Below are 7527 nucleotides of genomic sequence, written 5' to 3'. Positions count from 1 at the left end.
CCAAAGCGCCGGCTTCGGAAGTGACCGTGGTTGGCTGCGCGGAGTCGGGCAACTCCGTGCCGCGGGGACGGGATGGCCCCGGTGCCGCTGCTCCCACCGCGGGACGGGCTGCGGGCAGAGGCAGGGCATCAGCTGGACGAGAGGACATCGCCCTAAGCTGAGCCAGGGGAGGTTTAGTTTGGACATCAGGAGGAATCTCTTCACGAGAAGCGTGGTTAAGCACTGGAATGGGATACCCAAGGAGATGGGGGTCACCGTTCCTCGAAGTGTTTGAGGAAAGACTGGACGTGGCACTCAGTGCCGTGGCCTGTTTGGCATGGTGGTGTTGGGTCACTGTTGGACTCGGTGATCTGAGAGGTCTTTTCCAACCTGATTGATTGCGTGGAGGGGAAGGGAAACTTTCTCCTGGATCTTCCAAGCTTTTTTTTTTTTTAATTTTCCCCCTTGTGGTGTTGGTTGATTTAAAAAGCTCTGCCATCTCCCTGCCAATATCACCCCGTAGCCTCGCATTATCTCACTTAAAATGCTATTTCTTTGGCTGCCTGTATACGATGGAAGGTTAGCCCTGGATGGCCCTTTCCAGTTGTCCTGTTCCAGAGACTTTGTATGCAACAGAAACTTGTCCCATTCATAGTCTCTAAATCTGTGCTGCCCGTAGCGCCGTCCCTGTAACAATGATTTTAAGCTTTGCCTCTTGAGGGCGTTTCATGAAAATGAAACTCCGGGCTGAAAAGATACGTCATGAGCTGTGAAAATACCGGGCTGCTGTTTCTGCAGAATTCCCAAATGGTGCTGAATGGTGGTGTTTAATGGTCCCTTTATCCTTTATTCAAGCTGCTGTTCCTCTGGATTTTTTTGTTTGCTGGCGTATTTTCTGCTCTGACTGCTTGATGTTAATGAAAGACTTAGCAAAGTTGGGATATGTCAATGAGCTCTCAGGAAATGGGATTGCAACTTTATCCTCAGAAGCTCTTTATTTTAAAGCTATTTTGTATGTACCTCTGGCAGTTAGTAGTTAGAGTAGAATTCCCTCCAGCTGTTAATGAAGCACTGTGTAAATTAATAGGTTCTATCAAGCTGATCTTTTGTGTATTTGGCCTTGTTTTTATTGTAATTTCATTGTGTTCTCCTTTCAGTGTTACCACCTGCATTGACATGTGAACTAACTCATTCAAAACAAGTTTTGAAGTTTCTACTCGAGCTGTGGTTGCACCTTTTAATTACCCTTTAGACATACCTATAGGCACTGGGGAAAGGAATTGTAGCTTGAGGCATGGTAACTTAAGATGACACATGAGGTGGAGATTTTTCTCAGCATGGATTTTCTTGTCAGTCTTTCAAACAGATTCAGTGATGCTTCACTTCTGAGAGATGTGACTGTTTTGGGGCCTTGGCATCCCCCACTGACCCCAACTTCAAAGCAGAGTCTTTGTTACATCCCATCTCTCACTCTGACACTGGACCGGAGTGTTCACCTCTTGCTGTCAGTGTGCCACGTGCTGATTTTTTCTGATGTTGTATTTTCTGTGTTGATGACTTCAGAGCTGGTGTGCTGATGTGGTCCTGTATATTCAGCTGAGTGCTGGCTCCTGGAGAAGTCCCAGTTTGGTCCATTTGGAAAGGGAAAGGCAGCAACAGCCCGTGGCAGCAGCACTGGCCCGAGTCGCCGCGAGAACTAAAAAGTCCTACAGTCAGTTGTAGCCGTTTCTGAAAGGTTCTTTTTAGAAACTTCTACGTGTAAATGTTTATTTAAGCAGGTTATTTGATAGTCTTATTTCAGCTTCAGTGTTTCTGTACAGTACTCTTTACTATTTTAAAATTTTTTTTATTTCCTCCCCTTCTGTTGAATAAGCTAACGTTAATAGAATGGTGCATTTTATTTTACGGTCCTGTTTCTGCAAGCTTGCTGTAAAATCTTTCTGTTCGTCCCTCCACTGGGTTGTGAATTTTTTCTTTGAAGTGTTTCACAAGTTCTTGAGGGGGCTTGATTTCTATCTTTAACAGCACAAAAGTCTACCTTTAAAGGCAACTAAAAAAGTTCTTAAGTTGCAAAATGTAACTTTTATGGCAAGAGGTTGATGGTTGTAAACCAGTGCCTCCCTGAAAAACTCAAATCAAGCTTTTCCAAAATAGCATATAGTGCATAAAAAAAACTGAGTGATGTGATTTAGGGCTGGGGGCTTTAATGTTAATTTGCAACATAAGAGAACTAGAAGAGCAGCAGCAAATAGCTTAATTTATTGTATTTGTTTAAATACTTCTGAAGGCCAAAGGGAATAGTGAGTGAGCCTGATAGGCTGTGAGCAAGTCAAGAAAAAGAAAAGACATTAAAGGAATTACACACTTGATGAAATATTCTGAGTGGCTGAAATATCTGCACTGGAGGTTCTGGAATGATGTAATGGACAAACAAGTTAGAAAGACCAGACCACCTCTTTTTCAGAGAACAAGTGGAAACTGAACTGATAGAAAAATTATTCAGCTTCATACTAAGGGGTGAAAGCATAATGGATGTACTTGTTTAAATAATATAATAATACTAATAAAGAAATGCTGATGTAAATTACAGAGAATAGAGGCAGCATTATGATAGCAAGTCAGCTTTTTTTCTGCTCTGAAGAAAAAAAACCATTGTCTGTTACAGTTTTTAAAGTCTGTTAAGCAAGTAAGTGGATTAAACTGCTCGATATTATTTCCAAGAATAAATGTGGAGTTTTCAAAATACAAATTGCCAGCAGTGGAATGCAAGGCCTGTAGAAGTGTCAGTACTTTTAAATTATTGTGGACAAGGTAAAGGGACTCTGGAAAAACAGAAGAGGTAATTTTAAGCTAAACACTCTAAAAACCTCTACTGAATATAAAATCTGTAGACCTGCAGGACTGGAAATGATATCATGCCACCTCCTGAATGTCTTAAATTGCATTAAACATTGTGCATGACTTTATAATTCATTTTGAGGATAAAAAGTAGATGTAGTCTAAGACAGGTGACAGTAAATTTCCTTTCACCAGAATTGATTTATAAAGGATTTTAGTAGCAGGAAGGTATGAAAAAACGTTAGAAAGTTGTGGTAGACTGCACATCACAGGGTCACTTCTGATCTCTTCATGTTAGACAGGAATAAATGGAGTTCAGTGACAGAAGAAATCTGGTTTGGAATAATGCGAACACTTTATTGAAACATAATTATTGCTTAGTGTCATGGAGAGACAGATGCTAAAGCTCATTGGAACTGAAAGAAATGTGACTGTTCCTGGATGTGTGTGGAGAGTTATGGACTCTGGGCTTTCAGAGTGTGACATAAGAATTAAGATTTAGTCAGTCACCTGCTGCCAACAGCTTCCTTGTGATCCACAGTATTTATTTTCTCTGTTTTTCTGTTTTTGTTGGTAGTTCAGAGTGCTTGTCAGGCTCAGCAGGAGGATTCGTATGTTCTGTGAGATACCAACTGGTTTGACACATGCAGATCTTTATTTTATTTTATATAAATTTGAGATTATATGTAAGTGATGTGCTGCTTCTAAAACCATAAAATAAGTACCCTGTGGCTAAACATCCTGAACATATCTTGAAACAAGGCTTTGTAAGCCTGTCAAATTTAGTGCTAAGGTAACACTTGAAAGCAAATTCACCTGTTGAATTTTGAAAATGGGAAACAAGCCACCTATTAGTGGATCACAAACTGTAAGTCTCTATAAGTAAAGTCTGATAATAATGTTGTGATTAACATTAGGTTGTTGTGATTTTTGTCTGAAGTAGGATGAGATTGCCTCTTAAAAGGCACAGGGATTCTTTGTAAGAGCTTCCACATGATCCTTTCTTCAACTGCCTATGTGTTCTTCTGCCTTTTTTTTGGTACTGATAAGTTATCAGAAAAGAGAAGAGGTATCTCTGTGAATGTGCTGTTAGTTGGATTCAGGAGCTTTTGGTAGGAGGGGTATTGGGTGTAAATGGGGTGAGGGAGGCAGAATAGTGTAACTAAGCATTGAAGTGCCTGTGGGTTTTGGCTTGATGTGGCTGATACCTCAGTGCTGTGTGACTCCTGCATTGCTGATCTCCAAAGCTAGGATGAAATCAGTAGAATTTTGACTTACTGTTATTTTGTTGGTTTGCGCGGGTATCTTCCATAGTGCTGAGTCACAGCAAATGATACAATTGTGGCAGGCAGATTTGTCATCATGGGAAGCATGAGGTAGCTTTGCTTTCAGTGCCTTCTGATATTTCCAACCCTAAACAAAAGCTGCTTGAAACTACAAAGTCAACTTAATTATTAATTTAGTTTGTTTTTAACCAAATTTGTAGGCTTCTGCTTTTCATTGTGTGAAATTCTGAAAGGTGCACTCTTGTTCACTCACAAATAATGTTTAGGGCAAGTTAGGATTTTGGAAATGTTAGGGTGATCTTTTCTTCTGACAGATGACTGTCAAATGTGGTTTTTCAAGCAGTCCCTCTTTTAGATATAACCTTACAGAAAATACATAGTTGGCCAGCCCATTCTGTGAGTGCAGGGAGGATGTGCTATAATCTTGATCAAAATACAAATGTATCTCTTCTTCAAAAGTAAAACAGGCTACATTTTCATTTGGCATACAGGAACGATCACTTCTGTTGGTTCATATGGATGGGCACATTAATGTGAGGTTATTTTTTTTTAATGTCAGTATAATCCTGTGTGGCTGAATAGTTTAATTCCCCATCACTTGCTTCTTTGTGTTATGACTTGTGGGACCTTTTGGTTTCAGGCTGATTGTGGACTGTGGGGTTACAGAAATGAAGGTGAAGGTTTTTTAATTTAAACAGATTTATTGCACTGCTGTGTCTTTGAACACAGTAAAGGAATTTTGTGTTTTCAACTCAAGTCAGAAAGTCTCAGTTAACAAATTTGAAGATGTTTCCATTTTAAATTGACCTGTCTTTGATAGTCAGTTTTTTGGCTTCTCACTCAAGTTAAAAGCTTTCTGGAACTTTGAAAACTGTATCTGCTGCCTTGTTAAGTCAAAATGGAGCTTTTAAAAATGGAACTCAAAACAGCTTGTAAATATCTTCATTGTAGTAAATGTATAGTGAAGTGCTAGATACACACTATATAATCTTTTATTGAGCATGTTGCCTTCTAAAACTGTTTTTCAATAAACGTAGTAAATGCATTATTTCTTAATCTGTTCAGCAATATTTTTCAAAAAAAAGAGAAAAAAACCCTACACAATCCTCAAACTTTTAAAAATTAAGTGTCCAGCTCAGTGACTGTCAGTTGGTTTAACTAGTAATACAGGCTGATGTGCCAGATCAGGTTCTGAGGTAGACCAAGTGTCAGGTAGTTCTGTTTCTGTTAGTGGTTGGTTTCTTTATGCAACCAGAAATATATTTACTTGATTTTTTTCCCCCTATGGGGTTGCTTTTTTTTTAGAGTAAAGATCAGGAGCTTGTCAAGCTGGTGTTGGCCTGGTTTTAAGTACATCTCTTAAAAAATAGGTACTTTTTTTGTAAGGACAGAAGATTTTTCTGAGTTACCTGGAGATATAATCAATGTACCCTTCAAGATCAGTAATTTTGCAGAGATACCTTTGATGTGGTAGTTGTTTGTCTTTACTTTAGCCAACTTTTCAGGCCTTTTTTTTGTTTGTGGATGGGAAAGTCAGGATGAGGTGTGAAATGTGACATTGTTACATCCCTGCACATTTGACAGAGCTGTCTCAACATTGTTCAGATAGCACACAATGTATTCCCCCCTCTTTTTTTTTTGCCTTTGAGCAATATTAAAGTCTGTAATTTTTCTGTAATATCACATTCCATGTTGTGCAATGTTGTTTGGTTTTTATGTCTTGTATTAATTATTTTAAGGGTATTCTTATTTTTAAGAACCAGTGCAACTTGCCAAGTGGTCTAGAGCTAGAACATGCCAACTTTAGCCATAGATTAGGTAGGTTAGTACTTGTTTTGCTATTTCTCAGGGTTATAAAAGTGCTAGAACAGAAACAATTGTGAATTAAGGCTTACCACTGGGCAGGGAAAAACCTTAAGAGGACTAGGAAGCCTGCAAAATAAAGCAGATTTAAAAGATATGCAAATGAGCAACAGTTCCATGAAGAAATCCACTTCCTAATTCCATTTTTTAACAGAAAGTCTCTTAAAGTCTGAACCCTGTTTCAAGGCTATACATTCTATTAATGTTTGGCTACCATTCTTATGTTGCATCTGAAGCTCCTTTAGTCTTCTGGCCTTTTGAATAGCAGAGGGTGGTGGTTCCTTTTCTTCTCCATTGTTCTTGTATGCTGCTTGCCCTAGGACTGTGGATCCCTGCTGTTGGGCTGTTGCAGCTTTCATAAACCACAGAAAATGGAATTCACAGGATTGTTTTGTTTCCTTGTTAGGGCTGGAGCAAAACTCACTTTACAGGTCTTTACAAATACTGTAACTGCTGATTTTATAGTGACTGTGAGATGTGTTTCCCAGTCCTCTTTTACAGCTAGAGAAAGGTAAGCAGAAGTCTTGGAAATTGGCTGTGCTTTTCTTGAACAATAGCTTTTTGTAGTTGAGATGATTAAATATCCTTTCCTGTAGATGTCCTGAGCTTTACAAGAGTCTGAGGACAGAGAGAAAGTAAAACCCCTGTCCCTCAGATAGTATGGGTGTTTCTACTGATGGGCATTCCCACAGATCCCTGTAAGCCAGCATGGTTTGTCAAATAGTTTTGCATTAGAAGTTGGCACAACCTCATCAAAGTGTTTATCTGGCTGAGCTGGCTTTTGAAAAACAGGAGACAGCAGTGAAGAGAGAAGTCAATCTGTTGATTTCCTTTATTTTTCTTTTTCACTCAGATAATACTGTCAACAGTATAGAGACTTGGTGGATGTGTTTTCATCTCTGTAGGATGATGCCAAATGTAGGATTTTGCTCTTGAAGTTTTTCCAGGGAAATAGCATTAATCCCAGGTGATACTTTTATCGTTCTATGCCCTGTACTATTCATGGTTTTATTGTGAAAGGTTTTTGTTGTCTGTCCTCTGCAAGAATGCTGACCATTTACTTCCCCAGGATTTAAATACTTCTGTTAGCATCCTGTCTCGTTGCCTGTGGATTACCAAAAAGCAAATCCCAAGGACTTTCCAAAATCTACACTTCATAGGGGAAAAAAACCCAGACACATTTGTGGCCAAAATACTGATTTTTTTTTTCCTGGAGAATGTGTTCATGAGGGCAGTGAATGACCAAGTGCTGCTTTCAGGTTGGCTTTTTAAATTGGATAGGTTTTCTAGTCTCACATGGAAGAGTGTCAGAAGGTGATGTATCCTGTAATCAGAGCTCAGTGAATTGCTCAAACATCTGTCCAGGCTGTGCTGTAGGTATTTGGCTTGATGTCAGGAAGTGTGATTGTGAGGAAACTTCTTCTCTAGGACGTGTAGAATCTCATGGCAGAGCCAGTAAACAAACTATAATCTCCTTGGAAGTAAAGCTTTTGTGCATTTCTTCCCTTGAATAATTCCAACTCCTCTCACTGCTTGACAGTGGCATTTCTAACACGAGTTG

Source organism: Geospiza fortis, unplaced genomic scaffold, assembly GCF_000277835.1.
Source record: "Geospiza fortis unplaced genomic scaffold, GeoFor_1.0 scaffold1, whole genome shotgun sequence".
NCBI lineage: Eukaryota > Metazoa > Chordata > Aves > Passeriformes > Thraupidae > Geospiza > Geospiza fortis.
This window is presented reverse-complemented; position numbering follows the sequence as displayed.